Source organism: Falco naumanni, chromosome 15 (genome assembly GCF_017639655.2).
Source record: "Falco naumanni isolate bFalNau1 chromosome 15, bFalNau1.pat, whole genome shotgun sequence".
Lineage (NCBI taxonomy): Eukaryota > Metazoa > Chordata > Aves > Falconiformes > Falconidae > Falco > Falco naumanni.
Window position 1 is genome coordinate 13444311 of NC_054068.1, and position 17833 is coordinate 13462143.

Consider the following 17833-nt stretch of genomic DNA (forward strand, 5'->3'; position numbering starts at 1 on the left):
ACGGCCAGACAACCTGTTTGAGCTCATACCTCCTTGCATGTACATAACTACCACCTAGTGCAGAAGTTTATGCCTCACAAGGAAAAGAGGCAAAAAATAAACTCTTCAAAGCCAACAATCTTTTTATTCTCATGGTCTACAAACTCTCCATCTTTGTCTCCATGTGTTGGGGAAGAAAAGCAAGTAGTCTGTCAACACACAGAGGGATTTTGATTCTACCCCCGGCGTGACTTCTGCACCACATAGAGATCTGGCACACAGCTTTGATAACACTTCCTAAATGAATCCAGACAAACTCATGGGTAAATTGTGTTACCCTTACCCTACGAGAAAGGCAGTTCACAGCATGAGAACGGGTGACAGGATCCCAGCTCACACAAGTGATGCAGTAACCTTGTCACGGAATCGCACCAGTGTCCTTTCTGTTCGAGTCTGAGACCTCCTTTCCAGGGTTCTCTACTCACACAGGCTAAAATCTGATAATCCTCACTCATGTAGATCTTCACCACGATCAGGAAGTTTTTGCTTTCAATGTTATGGAGCAAAAATTTTGTGTATGTCTACACTGCACTCCCTGGGGCAACTGCAACTCCTGAATGCTTTAAACCAGCTAGCTCAGACACCAAAAAAGCTTTCTAAGAAACTGGAGAGCAGGCACTTTGTGTGCTACAATGGTACTGCACTGTGACGCTTTCTAAATGACTATATCTGCAAGAGTTGCAGCCACTGCAGTATAAACATAGCCTACACAATTCTGAACAAAGTCTCAACATACTCTCAAATCCTTATTCTCCTCTGCCACCACAGTTTTTCCAATTCAAAAAAGCATCTCAAGACACAGGTATTTGGTGTCCTTTCCTTAAAGAGCATTCAACCCACGGCACCAGCTGTTTAAAGACTGTTAGGAAAAAAGGTGTCTAGCACAGATATATTTTAGCTACTAATTGACACGCCATTGCATCCATGACTTTTCCATGTCTGCAAAGGGAATAGCCTGTTTCACATGCTTTTCAGGGATTCATCCGGAATAGAGATCTTACACTTAGATATTGGGGAGTTTCCCACCTTCCTGGGAAATACTTATGTCAGTTCAAGAATTGATCGCGTTGTATGTAGAGTCTGTCTTACCTGCCGCAGTGAAGTTTAGTAGTCTCCGCACATGTCTAGGGAGTGGGAACAGACATCAACACACTCCGTGGCCCAGGAGAGATCCTTTAACCTCTTTGCCTCAGTCTCCCCATCTGCAAAACAGGGTAAAAATGAAAGCTGAGTAAACAATATAAAATCTTGTAATTCAAAGTAAAATTTTGAGTTAACAGCATTAGGAACACGCAACTACTTTCTGGTTTTGTCTGTCTGCAAAATTTGGAGCGTATGTGCTGTACCAATATTAGCATGTCTTCACAGGCAACATTTAGAATTAATGCTTAAATATTCATTGACTTCAAATTTCAAATTGAAGTTTGAATTTGACATTCATTCTGTAAAGGTAACAGCATCAACCATTAATCAGGGAATAGAAATAATACCACTCAATTTATATAATCTATGCACTGTGGTCCAACTATATACTTCTAGGTATATAATCTCCAAATTTTAAAGTATTAACTGCTTAAGTAGATCATGTGGTACGTCCCCTCCCTCTTCTAACTGGCTAATTTATGTAGCTGAGCAACCAAACAAAAATTCTGAGATGTATGTTCAGCTGTAACGCTCACAATTTACATTGTGTATTGAATCAAGTAAATATGTAACTCATGCAATCAGGGAACAGAAGAAATAACATGATTTAGGTAACCAGCTATGACTATAAATTTATAAATAATCTAAACAAAAACTCTACGAATAAAGATTTTTAAAATGTATTATTCACTGAAGAATTCTGTAAATAACCACTGAATACTTTCCACATTCAGAAGAAAAGAAAAATTCCAAAACGTACCGAAGGAGTCACTATGAATTGTTTGTTCAGCTCTACCTACCCAGTGATTCTTCCCTTCCCCCCCTCCCCTCCCCCCTTAAACTACATCTATATAAATGGAAATTTGAATTCTGTAGTTTCTAATGCACTGTCTTTGTGGATTAGTTCATTTTTAGGCAAGTTACAGGAGTATCTAATGCAAATATTTACATTTACTGAAAGAAGGAAAAAAAAAAAAAAAAAAAAGAAAAATAATTATAAAGTTACCAAAACCATTACAGACATTATCTGAACAGAACATTTCAACCCTGCTGAATGCCTACATTCTCTCAGCTATGTCCTTCTGGTCTCTTTTCCAGACCCTTTTTTCAAATACTTACGTACCTTCACCCAGGTGAGCAGATGCCATTGACCAACACAATGACAGTCACTAAGCGCATTTCTTTCCTATGATTGCTTGAGCTGCCCAAAAATTTTCCACCTGCCAAATCATGTCTTGCTTTTCTCAGCTTAGTTGGTGTCTTGGTTGCTGTTCAGTGTTTAGAAATCTTAATCTTTAGAGAAATTCATTACAGTAAAGAATAAGAAAAGAAAGGAGGAAATACAATTTGAATGAGCTCATGCCTTCTGCTTAAGCTCAAAGAAACTCAAACTTTGGAAATGTAATTTCCAGGTAAAGATGAAAGATCCCCTGTTACATCTCTGCAAACCAGAAAACAACTGACACTTAGCAAGTTGTCCTATCTCAGACAGAAACAGCGTGGATGAATCTGGCTAGTCCACTTGCACTTCTCTTTCTGAAATCACTAATAAAGTTTGAGAGGGGTTATTTTTAAAGCAGCTCTTAGAGTGTTCCAGCTCACTACTGTCAGCTTCAGATCTCAAATGTAATTTGATTTATAATTACATTTTAAAAACTAGCATTAAAATAACATTAGAGGGGTCATAATCTGAACTTTTTAATAGTTAGGCACGTAGCATACATTTAGAAACGGATCTCCAACAGGATTCATCTGGAACATATTCTGACTAGAATTCCTTCTTTCACCCATTTCAGTAGTCTGATGAAGCTGGTGTGCCAAGAAGCCATTGTGGAGCCCTATATTTCAACGCTGTTTCAAATGTAAACAGATTGAAATACACTGCTGGACATTTGTTAGTCAAAGTCTTTTCTTGCATTATAGCCAGGCCCATGTTTGTAAACAGTGATGGGTGAGAAAGTGCTGGAGAATCTGGAATTAGGCCTCTGCACTGAGAAGATGTAGATACCCTGCAAAATCCAGTTGGCTCCACTGCTCCTGAACTTTGGAGCAGCTTTACTTTTCTTAGCCTCTGTGGCACAGATTGATTTAGGGGCACTGACTTCCAGGAACTACTCAAATTGGTCAAGTTATGCTTGTGCCAGCCAAAACTCATGTACAGTGAAAAACCAGTGGTCCCAACTGCTAATACATGGGTGTCCGCTGAGAACTACCTGTCCCCCAGCTGTGCAAACAACTCAAACTGGCATTCAATGAACTTCACAATATTGTGCCTGTAGCTGCGAGCTTGGCACCTCCTGAACACAAGATGGGTTTCAGATGGGACACAGACTCATTGCAAAGTTTGCCTTGTTCTCTGTGTCTGACCTTGGGATAAGAAAACTTCCCAACTAATCAGTTCTACACCGGTGCCTGACTGCAACTTCAGAGGCAAAAGACAGACAAGGAATTCAGTTTCTGAATGCTAGTGCTAAAGCAAATGATCTAGTAAAAAATAAAAAAAAAAAAATAAAAAAAAAGGCTGTGCCTTAAAACCAAGTTTGAAATTTTATAGGCTTTTACTCCATAATTTGTACTTGAGCCTTCTGTTATTTTTAAACAAATCTAATTTCTTACAGCTGTGAAATTTACATTTTAAGAGTGTCTAGTGGCCATGTGCATTAATTACTTTATTGTAATATTTTAATGAGTTTGGGGTTCAACTCTGAAAGAATCCTGCTGAATCCTTGTTTCCCCACAGAATTACACTAGAACCTGATTCAATCACAACTTCACACACCCTGATCCAAATCCTGATGGACTTCCATAATATTTTCAGTTGCCTTATAAAGCCCCTGAACTTTAAAACTGGCTCCAAATCTTGGGACTTCTCACCAAACTAGGTCTACCTTGAGTCAGGAGCAGAGCCAGGCTTTGAGAAAGTTTGTATTTAGAGCTGAACTTACTGGCTGAGCCTGATCAAAATGGGAACGGGTAGCAAAATGCAAAATTCAGCTGTGACAGCTAACATTTGGGCCATCTTGTGCCTAATGACACTTACACATTGATGCAAGTGCTTCCATCTTAGCATATATGACATAAAAACATTTAGGTCTAGAAGATTAGCTTCCCCACAGGGCACCTAAATTCACCAGGGAAGATTGGAAAAGCACTACTGGAAGATTTCCACTTTGTGCAAAATAGTCGAGAAGCATAACAATATCCATACTTCTGCCATGGTATTCCCTTTATGGATTTCGGTGGTTTGTGTCATACTAAATTATTTCTTCTTCATCTGTGAGTGTGCATAATAGTGGTGGGAGATAAGTAAAATGAGACTGTTTTTTCAGGCAGCTTTCAGCCAGGACTTAGTGCCTGTGCTTGCAGCGTTGCAGGTGTAACTACTCATCTTGGGGGCTGAGGCAGAAACCTCCAGTCCACGGAGGATCTCTGCAGTTTGAAGATAAGAGATAAACCTTCTCACAGCATCTAAAGGCACTTTAAATCTCTATGAATAAGCTACAGATGCAAACACATAACACTGAAAACTGGGTTCAAGTACAAACAGAGATAACTGCAGGAAAAGGGGGACTGACTGTGTTAGTTGACTCCAGTAGCAGGAAGAGGTTCATCAGTTGTCAAGTGCAACCGCACACGCTGCGCCCACAGTCACACTTGGAAATCTGGCCACTTACATCCACAACTCTCACCTCTCTTTGCTAGGGCAAATGCAGAACTGTAACTTCAATGAACTATCCAGCTTTTTAAAAACCATGTTTTTAAACCACTTACAATAAGAGCAACAGTTATTATTCAGTACATGCTTTTTATCAGATTGAAGATAAACTTTATTATAACTGGTGGAGATGGTATCAATGATTTGTGGTCTATGTGAATTCTGTAATGAGAAATGGTAATCTGTCTTGGGGCAAACAATATTGTTCTGTTTACTATGCAATTAACAATATTAAGTCAAGATTCTATAACTGATAGCTGAAAATAGGGGTGGTAGGAAGAAACTAGAAGCACTGGAAACTTTCACAGGACAATTATCTGAGGACTATAAATTATTTATGGTGCTTTAGCCTGACATTCTCTCTCATCCTCACAAAAATGTTCCTCGCTGCTTCAGAGATGTTCACTGTAAAAGTATCCAGACTGTAAGCAGTTTGGGGCAAAGCCATAATCTCTCCTTGTCGCAAGTACTAAACATACAGGATAGTGCAGTAAGATAATTTTCAGAAAAGCAGCAATAAAATCACAAACACACAAAAAAAATAGGTTTACTTTGGGAAAAGTATGCTAATGAACCACCAAGAATGACAAAAAGAGAAGTGAGACCTAATCTCCGATTCTTGGTATACTTGGTGTAAAATAAAGACAGAGTACCTCCCTCCCATTTATCTTCTTCAGTTTTGTAGACTGAGTCCCACACCTTCCTGCGACTGAAACCCTGTACTCCTTGTTTACTCTTAGATCAGCCTTAAGCAACCACCATATGGAGCTGTGAACAGCACAGACATAGCAGAAACAGTCCTTAACTAACGGTCAGAGTAAATTGTATTGGGAGTCAAGTGGGGCCACTTTCAAGTGGCTGGTTAAGACAAGGGCTGACCTATAATGGAGCTTCTCTGTAAAACAATACATTTTTTACTTTACGTTCTAAAGTACAGAATTGTAAGTATGATTGACCACAGAAATCTCACTGCCTTTTTCTAGCCCATCCCTTAGCTGTACACATGCAGTCCAGCCCTTTTGGCTCTGGTTCTGCAGCGGTAATAATTTCGAGGTTACCTCAACAGGAACTCGTGCGGAGCTATGGCACAGCGCTTTCATAGTGAACAAGCAAGACCTATGAAGTGCTAGGGTCTTTCTGGCTAAATTGATCTTAAAAAAAAAAAAATAAAAAATCAAATGATTGCATTCTTAAACTAGCCAATTCCATTTGTAGCTCTCTGGAAATGTGATGCTCCACGGAGAGCTCCATTGCACCCAGCAGGCAAAAGCCACATTTAAGACAGCATGACGCACCAGCGCTCTGGCAACCGAGATGCGACAAGGAAGTGACTGCTTCTGGCAGCCTCGCAGCCCCTCTCCTGCACCTCTCGCCCTTAAGGATCGGTGCCTTAAATTCCCATATACCACTGAACAATAACGTCTGGCTGATCCAGAAGATTAGCAGCTTATTCCACCTTTGTTCTCTGCCTTCTTTTAAGATGAGCAATGAATGACACCACAGCAGGCACAACCCTCCAGCACAAAAGCTAACAAAATTGTAGGATGTTTTAAGGAATGATGTAAAACTTAACAAGAGAGTTTTAGAAGTGCATTCCTACATAGAATCTCTATATAAAACCCAGTGCTACATGGAAAGGCTCTCAAATTCCCTTTCCTAAACACAAAATCGGCATCAAATGTCTGCAAGAGCAACCTCTTTAAAACTGATAAAAATAAAAACAGTTTTAATAAAGTGTGCACTAAATTTGGGAGTTTCCTTTGCACAAGATAACACTGAATCAAAGAGTTTCACAGCAATAAAACAGATACAGTAAATTAAATAGGAAGAAAAATAATGATGGGAGCATAAAACTTCATGTTCCTGTACATAATATGCCAGTGATTGGTGGAAGCTACACACAAACTTCTACTTTCTAAAAAACTACTGTTTGGAAGAAAAACACTCAATAATTGATATTTATAGGGCTTAATTCCCTGTTCTGAGGAGGTCCTGGATCTGGTCATTGTTCATTGCTATTGTTCAAAATTTACTCCCACATTAAGAACTTCTCCCATACTAATAAACAGGTATAATAGTTTTCTCCAGAGAGCATTTTTTTTCTTTCACTAATTAGCCTACTTAAATATTTTAATGGAACTACTGACGTACAATAGCACAAAAGGTCCTCTGACCATAATATAAAGTGAGAGATGAGATTCCTAAAAACTTTTGTATGAAGGAGGTCTAGGATTTACAAAACAGCTCTCAAACTATTTTTAAAGGTCATAAATTAGGTACTCTCTTAAATGTAATTCAATCATCCACTGTTATAGTAGTTTGATTCTATTAGTTGTCCTATGTGTTTTACAAAACAGAACTCCATTAACATTATTCACTTATAGTTTCCCTCTATAAGTGGATATTCTGCTCAACAGGCTTTAAATAGATTTTTTTCCCCCCCTGAAATTGCTATTAAGCATACTTTTACTCAAAGGGCAAAGCAGGCATAGGATTATGCTTGTACTTCATGCAAAGGATACATTTTCAGCAATCAGAACCACATTCCTATGAAGTAAAAATACTCTATATAAGCCGATTGTTTCTATCCCTCCTAACCTTGCTCAATAAGGACTCTATTCTGATCTTTTGAGTTACACACAAGTTTTCCAATTTGGCTGAATAAAGGTATCTTGTTGGGCAGCTTGATGAACATATTCCGTGTTTTGAATTTTGACCTTGGCATGGTCAAGGTGGATTTCAATTATAAGATGCTGCCCAGAAGGGAAAAAAATATTTAATTTATTTTTTTTTTTTTGATCAGGATTTATTTTACTTTCTTCAGTTAAAGAAAGCAGTACAGAAGTCCTGCTTTTACATACCTTTGCTTTAGTGAACCAGTGAAAATATAAACCTTGATAAAGAGACCACAACACATATATAGCCACAAGTTTTCCAGAGCATAGCCTGCAGTTATATTTCAGCTTCAGAAATGTCTACTATAGATCACTCACCTCCAATTTCATGTTGATTTCACTGTGAATGAATGTGTGCCCTCACCTCTCACAATTTAGATGACTGTTCTGAACAAGATAAAAAATAATACAAGTACATGCAGAGGAGCACAGTGCTGGGCCAGCCCACGTATCCCATAGCCAGCCTCAAAGCATCTCAGCCACCTTGTGACGCTGAGCTTCATGCCCCAATAATCCGACCCCCAAACAGGCCCTGACCCATTACAACGGTGTAGTTGCAACAGCACAATCTGTACGTAACAATGTGTATGTCTGGAGAGCCAAATCCTCCTTCAGCTGGTTGCCATATTCTATGTTCATGTCTTACTTCTTAAAACAGGACAGATGCCAGAAACCATACACTGTTGTTCTTTTCATTGGCCACGCCAATCCCAGATAATCAAGTCAGTCACCAGCAGATACTCTTTTCTCAGAGGAAAGGGTTGAATTTCACCTGACCACTGAGCTTCAACTTGCACTTGAGGTTCTAATTTTCTTCTGGTCTTAGCCCATTTCTGTCTCGCTCTGGCACACACTGCCCTAGTAAGTACATTTATTACCTCAGTAATTCCTCCAGGGCCTGTCTTACTTTCACTTTATATCTGGACTCACATAAGCATCTCCCCATTTTACAAGGAAACATTTATTAGCCTCTGATAGGAGTTTCCTGTTCCATCATGCTGAATCCCATTGTCTATTATTCTTCAAAAGCAGGCTAACAAGTTGCACACTCCTAAGCAGCTCTCACTCGAGGCGTACGAGCGCTGGCAGTGCAGCAGCAGGCGCAGAGACACATGGGGGACAACAAGGCACTTCAGGTTTTCTCCCGACCCTGCTTGCAAACCCTTGTTCAGCTGACCACACATGCAGTCATACAGGACCCTTACACGGTGGTAGCATTCACCAGATACCAGTGGGACTGGGTGGCCCGGCAATTTCTAGGGTGCCCCATTCATGCTCCTTTTTTGTGCCCCTGGGACCAGCACAGGAAAGGACTACGAAAGTCTCCTTCACTCAAGGATTCCTCAGCTATGAGGTTGATCTTATTACTTTGGGACACTTGAACAGTAGAGGGTAAGCCTATTATATCACAAAACCAGGGATTTCTGCTGTAATTCCTCCAGTTCCCAGCTAATTATCTTACTTGAGATGGTGGGTTTTTTTTTTTTTCCTGGTAGTTGTGGGTCATCACTGCATATTCCTGTTTCTCCAGATCCACCCTGCAAAACTCCACAGTGCAGCAACTGTTTGGTAGAGCAGGTACCATCCAAAACCTGTTCAGCCTTCCAGTGTTATACAGGAAACTCTGGCCATGATCCACCCCGGAAACCACAGCACAGTCAGATTTTCAAAGGACTTAAAGTATTATTGCTAGAAAATAAAATGGCATGGATTTACCGCAGATGAAGATCTGGACCCACCCTAGGGACAAGGAAAAGATTTCAATGCACTCTATTTTACTAGAAACCATGCAAAGTCTCCCATTCACACCAGCCTGCTATTTTTTACTTCTATGGAAGCAGACAACATTTGTATTCAGCTGCTCACTTATAAATAAAAAACATTTTTACATGGGTGGACTGGAGTGGCCTTCCCCCCCCCCCCCCGCCTTTTTTCGGTTCCCATTATTTTATATATTACGCACATGTTCTGTCAGCGAAGCTCACTTTGTTATCTGAAACATCTGTGGTACCCTGCTGTGGAGAAGGCCAACACTGCTGCTGCTGTTGCTGCCTGTCTTTATTAGCCACTGATTTGCTGATGTAGTCCTCCGACAGCGTGCAGCGCTCCGGCTGGCCTCCGCAACACTGGTGCTGCGCGGCAGAAACAATGGGATTCTGTGAACCGGCAGAGAGGTCCTGTTGGCTCACAGTATGGCAGTTACCATCTATATGAAGATATAAACCCAAGGTTTCCTCTGTGCATTCATGCAAGCACCAATTTTAATATTTCTAAAGAAATGTATGTGAATTTATATGTAAACTGAAAGGATAACACCTTTGCAGAGGTGGCACATACTCATCAAAGTGAAAGGACCTGCTTGAGGCTCTCCCAAGGTCTGACTGTTGAGCAGCCATAATAGGTCTTATTTTTTGGCCTAATGAAAAGTTACCTGGATTTCAACCTTATTTTCAGGTGCTTTTTACAGTCCTAGTTCTGGCATACTGCACAGTCTCATGAAACTCTCTGGGATCTACTGCTACCGTAAAGATTATTACCTAAGGTATGGATTTCTTATGGAGCCATGACAAGATTTTCAAAGATCAACTTAAAGATGAAAAATCTGTTATATGTTTCTTAAATAACATGTTAGAGATAAGAAATTCAGGTCACCTGATAGAAGTGAAGCTATTTCTACTTATTTTATACATTTCTGCAAACAATTGCATGTTGGTAAAATCAGCTTAACCATTTCCCCTCTGAAAAATCAAAACCATCTTATCTACATAGGGATTTCTTATGCAACAGATGAGTGAAATACATACTCAATTTAAGAATCTGAGAAATATGATCGTTAAACCACAAAATTTAAGAACATCATTCAGGGAAAGATGCAAGAACAGCTCACGAAAACACTCACATGGACCAGATTTCCAGCTGATGGCATTACTTTTACAGGTCTAGTCTTCTAAAAAACTGCTCTCCAATACAAAGATAAGACAACATGAAGTTAAAGGCACTTCCCTCCCTTAAAAAAAAAAAATTATTGATGACATAAAAACCTGAGCTGAGTTCCAAGTCCCATAGGTAAACTCAAACCAGCTTTCTGTAGGTTTTCTGGATCTTCCAAGGACTCTGGGCCTGATTCAGACAGTAATTATGGTACGGAAACATCATGTGACTGCTGTCACAGATCTTTTATATGCAAGTCAGTGTGCATGTGTGTCCAATTCAAGATTCAAAATTGAAGACTTATGTGGAGATAATTATAAATGAAAATAAAACACAGCTTTTGAAAAAACACCCCATTTTCTTTATAAAATAATTATCACCTAGCCCCAATAGGAAGCTCCAAAACTTACTATATAATGAAGTGCTAGTAGCAGGCAGCTAGCTATCTCTTTCAGGAGCAAGACCATGATGACAAGACAAAAGAACCAAGAAAAAAAATGCCACGAAGGCATCTTTTCCCTCCTCATCTCCCTGTTGCTTGAAGCATTACTTACTTTCAGATTTGCTTTATTTATATCACACATCATTAGTACCCCCAAACCAGCTAAATTCTGTGCAAACACAGGAAGGATCTTTCCATATTTAAAATCTGAACCTCATTTCCCATGCCCTGAAAATAACTGAGATGTGATGGCAGAATATCACTGGTCTACAAAGTAATCTTTGGATTACCCACCTAACAACCTGGTGTACAGTAGAACAAGCTTCAGAGCTGTTCTTCAGCCAATACATCCTTTTTATCTATATTGGACAAAGAACTCATCTGATAGTCACAGGTTGTCTCCCGGCTCCATGTGAGACACTGGAAGAGGCTGCCCAGAGCAGCTGTGGATGCCCCATCCCTGGCAGTGGCCAAGGCCAGGCTGGATGGGGCTTTGAGCAACCTGGTCTGGTGGGAAGGTGTCCCTGCCCATGGCTGGGGGGCTGGAACTAGATGACCTTTTCCAACCCAAACCATTCAATGAGTCTATGATATCCCCAGAGAAAGGAGGCGGCATACTGTTGCTACTGCTGCCACTTACTAATGATTGTGTCAAGAGATGGTATTTCAAATCCTCTGTTGGCCAGTGACGTCACAGGTGCTTTCCACTGCCAGAGGAGTACAAAGTACCTGGACAACAGAAAGGATCTGATCTTGCTACAAGATTGTTCCTATTTGGGAGAAAGTGAAGGGAAGGAATAAAATTAATGTGTAAGCATAAACAAGCCCAGAACTTAGAAGATGAACTGAAAAGACAATTATCTTTATAAATTTTAAAACTGCAAACAGATTCATGCAGGAAAATTTTCCATCTGTCCAGATCCTTCTGCAGGACATATGTGGAAGATAGCTTCAAGTTGGTAGATTTCTTTATACTTAGCTTTTTCCTAAGATAATTATGGTTGGGGATGGGGAGGGAACGTGCAATGGTAGTAATTTCTCTTTTACCCTTTGTGTATGTCACCGTCTATTGTTACTCCATTTTTTAACATTCATCTGAATATTTCATCCATGCAAAAATTAGTCCCAGTATCTTTTTTTCTGAATAGTGTTTGGCGGTCATTTCTTCACAACTGCAAACAATCCTCTATTGCTATTGAGTGCTACAGTCAGGCTCGTTTCACACTGGAGGTTAGAATCTGATCCTAAGTCCACTAAATCACAGAGTCTTTTTAAAGTTTAATCTTGAGAGGATTTGGGTTGTAAACAAAGGACACCATACATGGGGAAAGAAACAACAGAAAACTATGAACTTATGACTCTAATGCAACCCTGAGTTCAAACTTTGTGTGTGATTTACCAAGAAAATTCTGAGCTTTCGGCAGCGGTGCACACGCCCTGGCATGTGGGCAAAACTAAACTGAGCATTGATGCTTACATCCAAAACACACATATGGATCCCATTTTACTATGGACGTGATTCTTCATGTGCAAAACATGTGTCTGACTGGTTTTCTTTGGCTTTTTAAGATGTGCTTTTTTTTTTCCTTTGGTGGGGGCAGGGAGAAGAGAAGTAAATAAATAATTTGGTGCTTGAATATACATTATCTATGAAGAGAACAGACTGGGATTCCAAGCCAGGTAAAAAGCCTGTACTTCAGCTGCAAGTATCCCTTTCAGCAAACAACCAAATGCCAACAGTGAGAAACACAGTCCACTATACAACGTTAATCTATCCCACTCTGCAATTGCTAGATAGGAAAGGGGGGAAAAAGGGCTCCAGATGCTAATAACTTGGAAGTGGTAATTAGAGGAGTCCACATTACTGTTACGAGACTCCCATCTTCCCTCAATTACTGGAAAGAAAATTTTGTCCAGTGGGTCTCCTTCTTGCTTCCAAAACGTGCAGCACTTCTGTGTTCCTAAGCTCCATCTCCTTCTCACTGAACACATCAACAGGAGCTTGGATTGGGCCTGGAAAACTTTTTAAGCTTCTCCAACATTAGAGGATGCCATATTTCCCATACAAAATGTAAGGAAAATATTCAAGGTTATAAGTTGACCTAACAGGGAAGTACCACAAGCCCCAACTTTTTGCTATACAAGATCAAAATTGCCTCCCGCAGCCCCAGCCTGAGTGCAACAGAGAACAAGAGAGTCTGCGCCACTTGCTTTAAAGGGTAACAACTATCTTTAAAGGCTCGCTGAGCATTTATAATCTCTGGGACCACAGAGACAAAGTCAATCTGGAAAGGGTCTGAACATCGCATGAGAAAGTAAAAGGAAAAATACACTTATCACAAAGAGGGAATGCATTTGTATTATTGTATTGAAATAGCACAAGGCTAAAATGACAGGCTATAAATTTTTCTCTTGGAATGCAACCAATATTTTCCATTTCAAGTAACAACAATGTAAGAAAGGAAGACTCAGAATTAATAGAAATTATGGACACAAATTGGTAGATACTTAGGTGAGAGAACCTCAAATTTGGGTATTGTTAAAGGAGAAAAGGTTAACTAGCCCTTTGAGCAACCCTTGAATCCATTTACACTGCTGACAAACTGACCAAAAAAAAGCATGCTTAGATTTTACTGACAATGTCCGTCTTTATAGTTCTCAGATTCATAGCCCAGAATGTTACAGTAAATTCTTGGCAGTGAAAAGCATCTTTTTCTTTTATCCCTGAAATTTAACATCAGACATACCATTAAACCTAATCTACAACTCCAAATAATAGCAGCAACAACAGTAACTACATGGTTCTGCAGTGATGAGAATTAAGTTATAGAAATTTCTCAATTCTGCTTTTTCTGATTTGTCATTTCATTAAGCAACCATGAATTATTGAATATTAATAATTTGAAATCACTGATGTCCTTTAAGATATACATTTACAGACTACTAGTATCTTTATTAGCCTTTCTGTTGCTGTAAACTGGCTATTGAAACATTGGCTGCTCATTTAAAAAAAAAAAAATCAAAAAAATAACCAAACAAACCAGGACTGAACTGCAAGGAGACTACTAGCCAAAGCCAATGTACCTTAGCAAAGCTGGGTCCAGAACAATCTCTCCTCCATTTTAAGATCCAGTCCTGCATTTGTTTAGTGCATGTAATTCCCTGTGAATTTCTAACAGCTCCATTGAACCTTGGGAGATGTCTTATAACTGAAACTAAAGCAAAGTCCGCATTTTCCCCTATGCAGACTTCTAAAAGAGGACTGCGAATGTTGTAAAAGAGAAAATAATTTTTTAAAAATCAATGCAAAGGTATTTAGCACAGGTGTTCCTGTTACCGTGCTACATTTGGAAAGCCCACACATTCAGTGCACCTTCAATTCGCACACCCAGCTGCGTGAGGTGGTGGTCTATTGTTAGTTTACAGGTTTGCAATAAAAAGCATGAAGTAATATTGGCAAGCTGAGGAGCTTTTTTTTTTCCTTATGATGTCTCCCTGCATCTATTTATCTAGTTCTCCTTGCTTTGTTTCTGCTTTTATATTCAGTGTATTCAAAAAAGGGTCAGAATAGGTTTTAAAGATGTAGTGCCACGCTCAAGCCTTTTGAACACTAAGAGAAAACCTCAAAAGGTTCACGCATAAGGGAACAAAGATATAAGGATAGCTTTGAACCTGAGGGGCTCTCTCACTGCAAGCAAGTGCATTGCCAGCATGTCACAGGTGTACACCACATGAGCAAGTGAAAAAATAAAATGCAATTGTGAAGGGGTGTGATGCTGACGGGTCCGAGTCCAGAATGCATTAATCCCAGGGTGAATGTGTGCATCTGTTAGATATTTATGTAGTTCCTACTAGTAGTTTGTACAGATATCTAAGCAGGTGAACATCAACAGCTTTGAAACCATATGTTAAAGGGAGCCTGCGAGATGGTACAAGAAGGCTATCAGGCAATACAGGCCTGAAAAGGGCGGGCGGGCACCTACCGAGCCCTGCTTAGTCGGGACTCCTGGGCCCTATGTCAGACTCCTGCTGATGTAGCTGTGCGACACGGGGGCAAATAACTGAAATCTTAATTTCCCCAACCTTGAACAAGAGATATTAAATATGATTACAGAATTACAATTTTCTTTCTTCCCTCTCTAATTTCTAGCTTTTTTGTTTGGTGATTTTTGTTGGGTTTGTTGGGGTTTGGGTTGCTTGTTGGTTGGTTGTTGTTGGGGGTTTTTTTTGGGGGAGTGGATTTGTATTATTATTCAAAAGGTTTGTATAAAACAGTTGTGTTGAAACAACAATTTTTAGATGGTGACTTCACTTTGTCAGAAGAAGAATCAAGATCTCTATCTCCTGGTAGTTACAGGAGCCCACTACAGCAGAGGAGAACCAAGTTCTGTTCCTTTCTCTAATTCAAAGATATTTTTTTTTTTATTCTTGGTTTTCTACTTAACTCTGAGTCATTCAGGCTCCAGAATGGCATGCATCCGAACTTCAGTCATTCCATTTCCCAGGGCAGTGTCCTGACCACCTGACTGTACACCTGCTAGGTACATATAAGCCCAGTTGAATCCAACATTTTCAGAAAGAAAAAAAAAAATATTAAAAATCAGCTTTAAGAAAAACAAGGCACTTTCCAAAAGTGACATTTTGTCTGTAATGTTTACTAAATATCCTCAGCAAAGAACTGTGAGAATTCATTCATCTTTGAATGAATTTATAAAACATACTGAGAGATCTCCGGTTGAAATGTGTGAAATATTTTTTTTATATGATTAGCAGAGAGTACTGGAATCCAAAAATTGTCAGTTTACACACCACTTTAATCTAGACCACTCAGTTTCTGCTACCATATATGACTTCCAGGAAATGAAAGAAAAACTGTTTTCACATTAAATGCTGAGTTTCTAAAGGAGTCTGTTAGGAAAATTTTCCTTCAAATTAAAATTTTCTGTAAATGGAGAAAACAAATCTCTCAAATCCCCTCCACTTCAGATAGCCTAGCAACTACCTTGAACCCTCAATGGTTCAAGTTACTCTCAAACATACGGGAATCAAAAATAGCTTTGAAGTCCTATAAGATCCTATTGCTAGAGGAGTAATTCCACCTCTGAAAATCTTGGTGCAACTACGTGAATTAATCAAGAGCTACAATTTTGTTTTGTCCTCAGTAGTTCATATACATACACAGTGCTGGAGAAATATGCCGCCTTCTCCTTTTTGAAGTATTATGGCCTTGGTGAAAAACATTCAGGGAGGATCCACTCATAGGACATGGGTCTTCAGAGTTTAGCATTGCCCAAACTCTTTTCCCAAACACTACCAGTCCATAGTAAATCCTGTGAATTTCAACAGCTCCACTGAGACTCCTGCTAAGTGCTTCTGTAAAAATCTAATCACACCTTCCCCTCCTCTTGTACATCTACCTTTTACAACATCAGAACACACACTCTATAGTAGCCCTTTTAAATTTATTTCCCCCATACTTCCCTTCCCAAGAGGATATTATTCATACCCTACTCCTTCACAATGTAATTAGCTTGTTCCAATCCTAGGCAATGAAACACTCAACTCTTCTTTTGCCCCAACCCTCAAGAACCTCTTGCAAAGGTCCTCTTGTAGCTCACCACCCCACAGCATGGGGAAAGACACACCATAATTGCTCAACACTTGGTACCAGAGACAGAATAATTACACTCACCTTTTACTACTTTGCTTTATTTTAATGAAGCCCAGTTAATAAAGAAGGTGTGTAAAGTCAGCGGTTTACCAGAGACCCACCACTTTTGTTGTCTGAGGCCTCTCTGAGTGCCCTGCAGGAATCCCCTACTCCAGCAATTGGTCTAGCACAGGCAAATCTAGGTCCAGCATTGCAGTGGCACAGCTCCACAGGCAAAGTCATGAATAACATCTCCACCATGTATTAGAAAATATTAACTGATATTTTTAATTTTGGGAGATGTACATTGCATGGCATCTATAAACTATGCCCCCAAAATTCTCAGGAATGCAGTCAAAGAGTTTGATTGAGATTAAGCAAAATCAGTCTCTCATCCTTCTGTTTAAAAAATGAGATTTCATTTATTCAGCTTAATTCAAAGATTAAATATGATTAAAATTTCTATAAGATGTCTAGCTTTTCTGAAATAAACTGCAATGGCCATCAAAATATTGATAGTCATTGGTAAATTACTTCTGGTGTTTAATCAATGTTATATTTTTATCATCCAATTTTTTCTTCAAGTCAGCTTCTAACACTAAACTACATTTCATCAAGGTTGGTAAAATGTTTAGAAAGGAACAGATGTCAGAATATGGGGATTGCCAATAACACTGATGGAAGCCAGTAATTTCTTTCCTGTCCAAAGGCAAAAGAATGAAGAATAATCTAGACTGTATACAATAATACAAGATTTACTACAACATTAATGGCTATAAAAAGTAAAAGTATACAAAAGCTATCTCCATTTTTTTCAAGCTATCACTAAGGGCAGTGTTTCTCAATTTGAGACAATTTTTACTGCAAAATGAAAGGTCTATGTATTCTTAAACCTTTAAATATCCATAAAATACAGATGAAGACACAGGCTAGCGTTAGTGTTTCCAAATATACTTGTATATTAGTCTATTGTGTAAGTTAATAATTTTGCCAAATCTCAAAAAATGTGGATGCAATCTTTCCTTTAAGAAAGCTGCTCAGCTTGTTATTTACAGATTGTAACATTTACATAAGAGTTTGGTTTAACAAGAGATATAAATATAGATAAAACCCTTAGGACTTCATTCTTTAAACTGCCCTCTAAAATTCTGCCCTACAATTTGCACACTGAATTTTGTGCAGACTATTCTTGGAAGCCTTTTGTGAATTAGGGAGAACTGACTCGAAACAGGGGCTGG

General features: G+C 39.2%; 1 protein-coding gene across 5 annotated transcripts in view; it reads right to left on the minus strand.

Moving 5' to 3' along the window:
• Positions 1–17833, minus strand: part of ZNF536 (zinc finger protein 536) — a 351982-nt gene that overhangs the window by 247422 nt on the left and 86727 nt on the right. For all 5 annotated transcript variants that reach the window (XM_040615511.1, XM_040615508.1, XM_040615512.1 and 2 more), the window contains one exon: positions 1129–1241. The gene's annotated coding sequence lies outside the window, so the exon portion shown is untranslated. The remainder of the gene's footprint in view (positions 1–1128; positions 1242–17833) is intronic.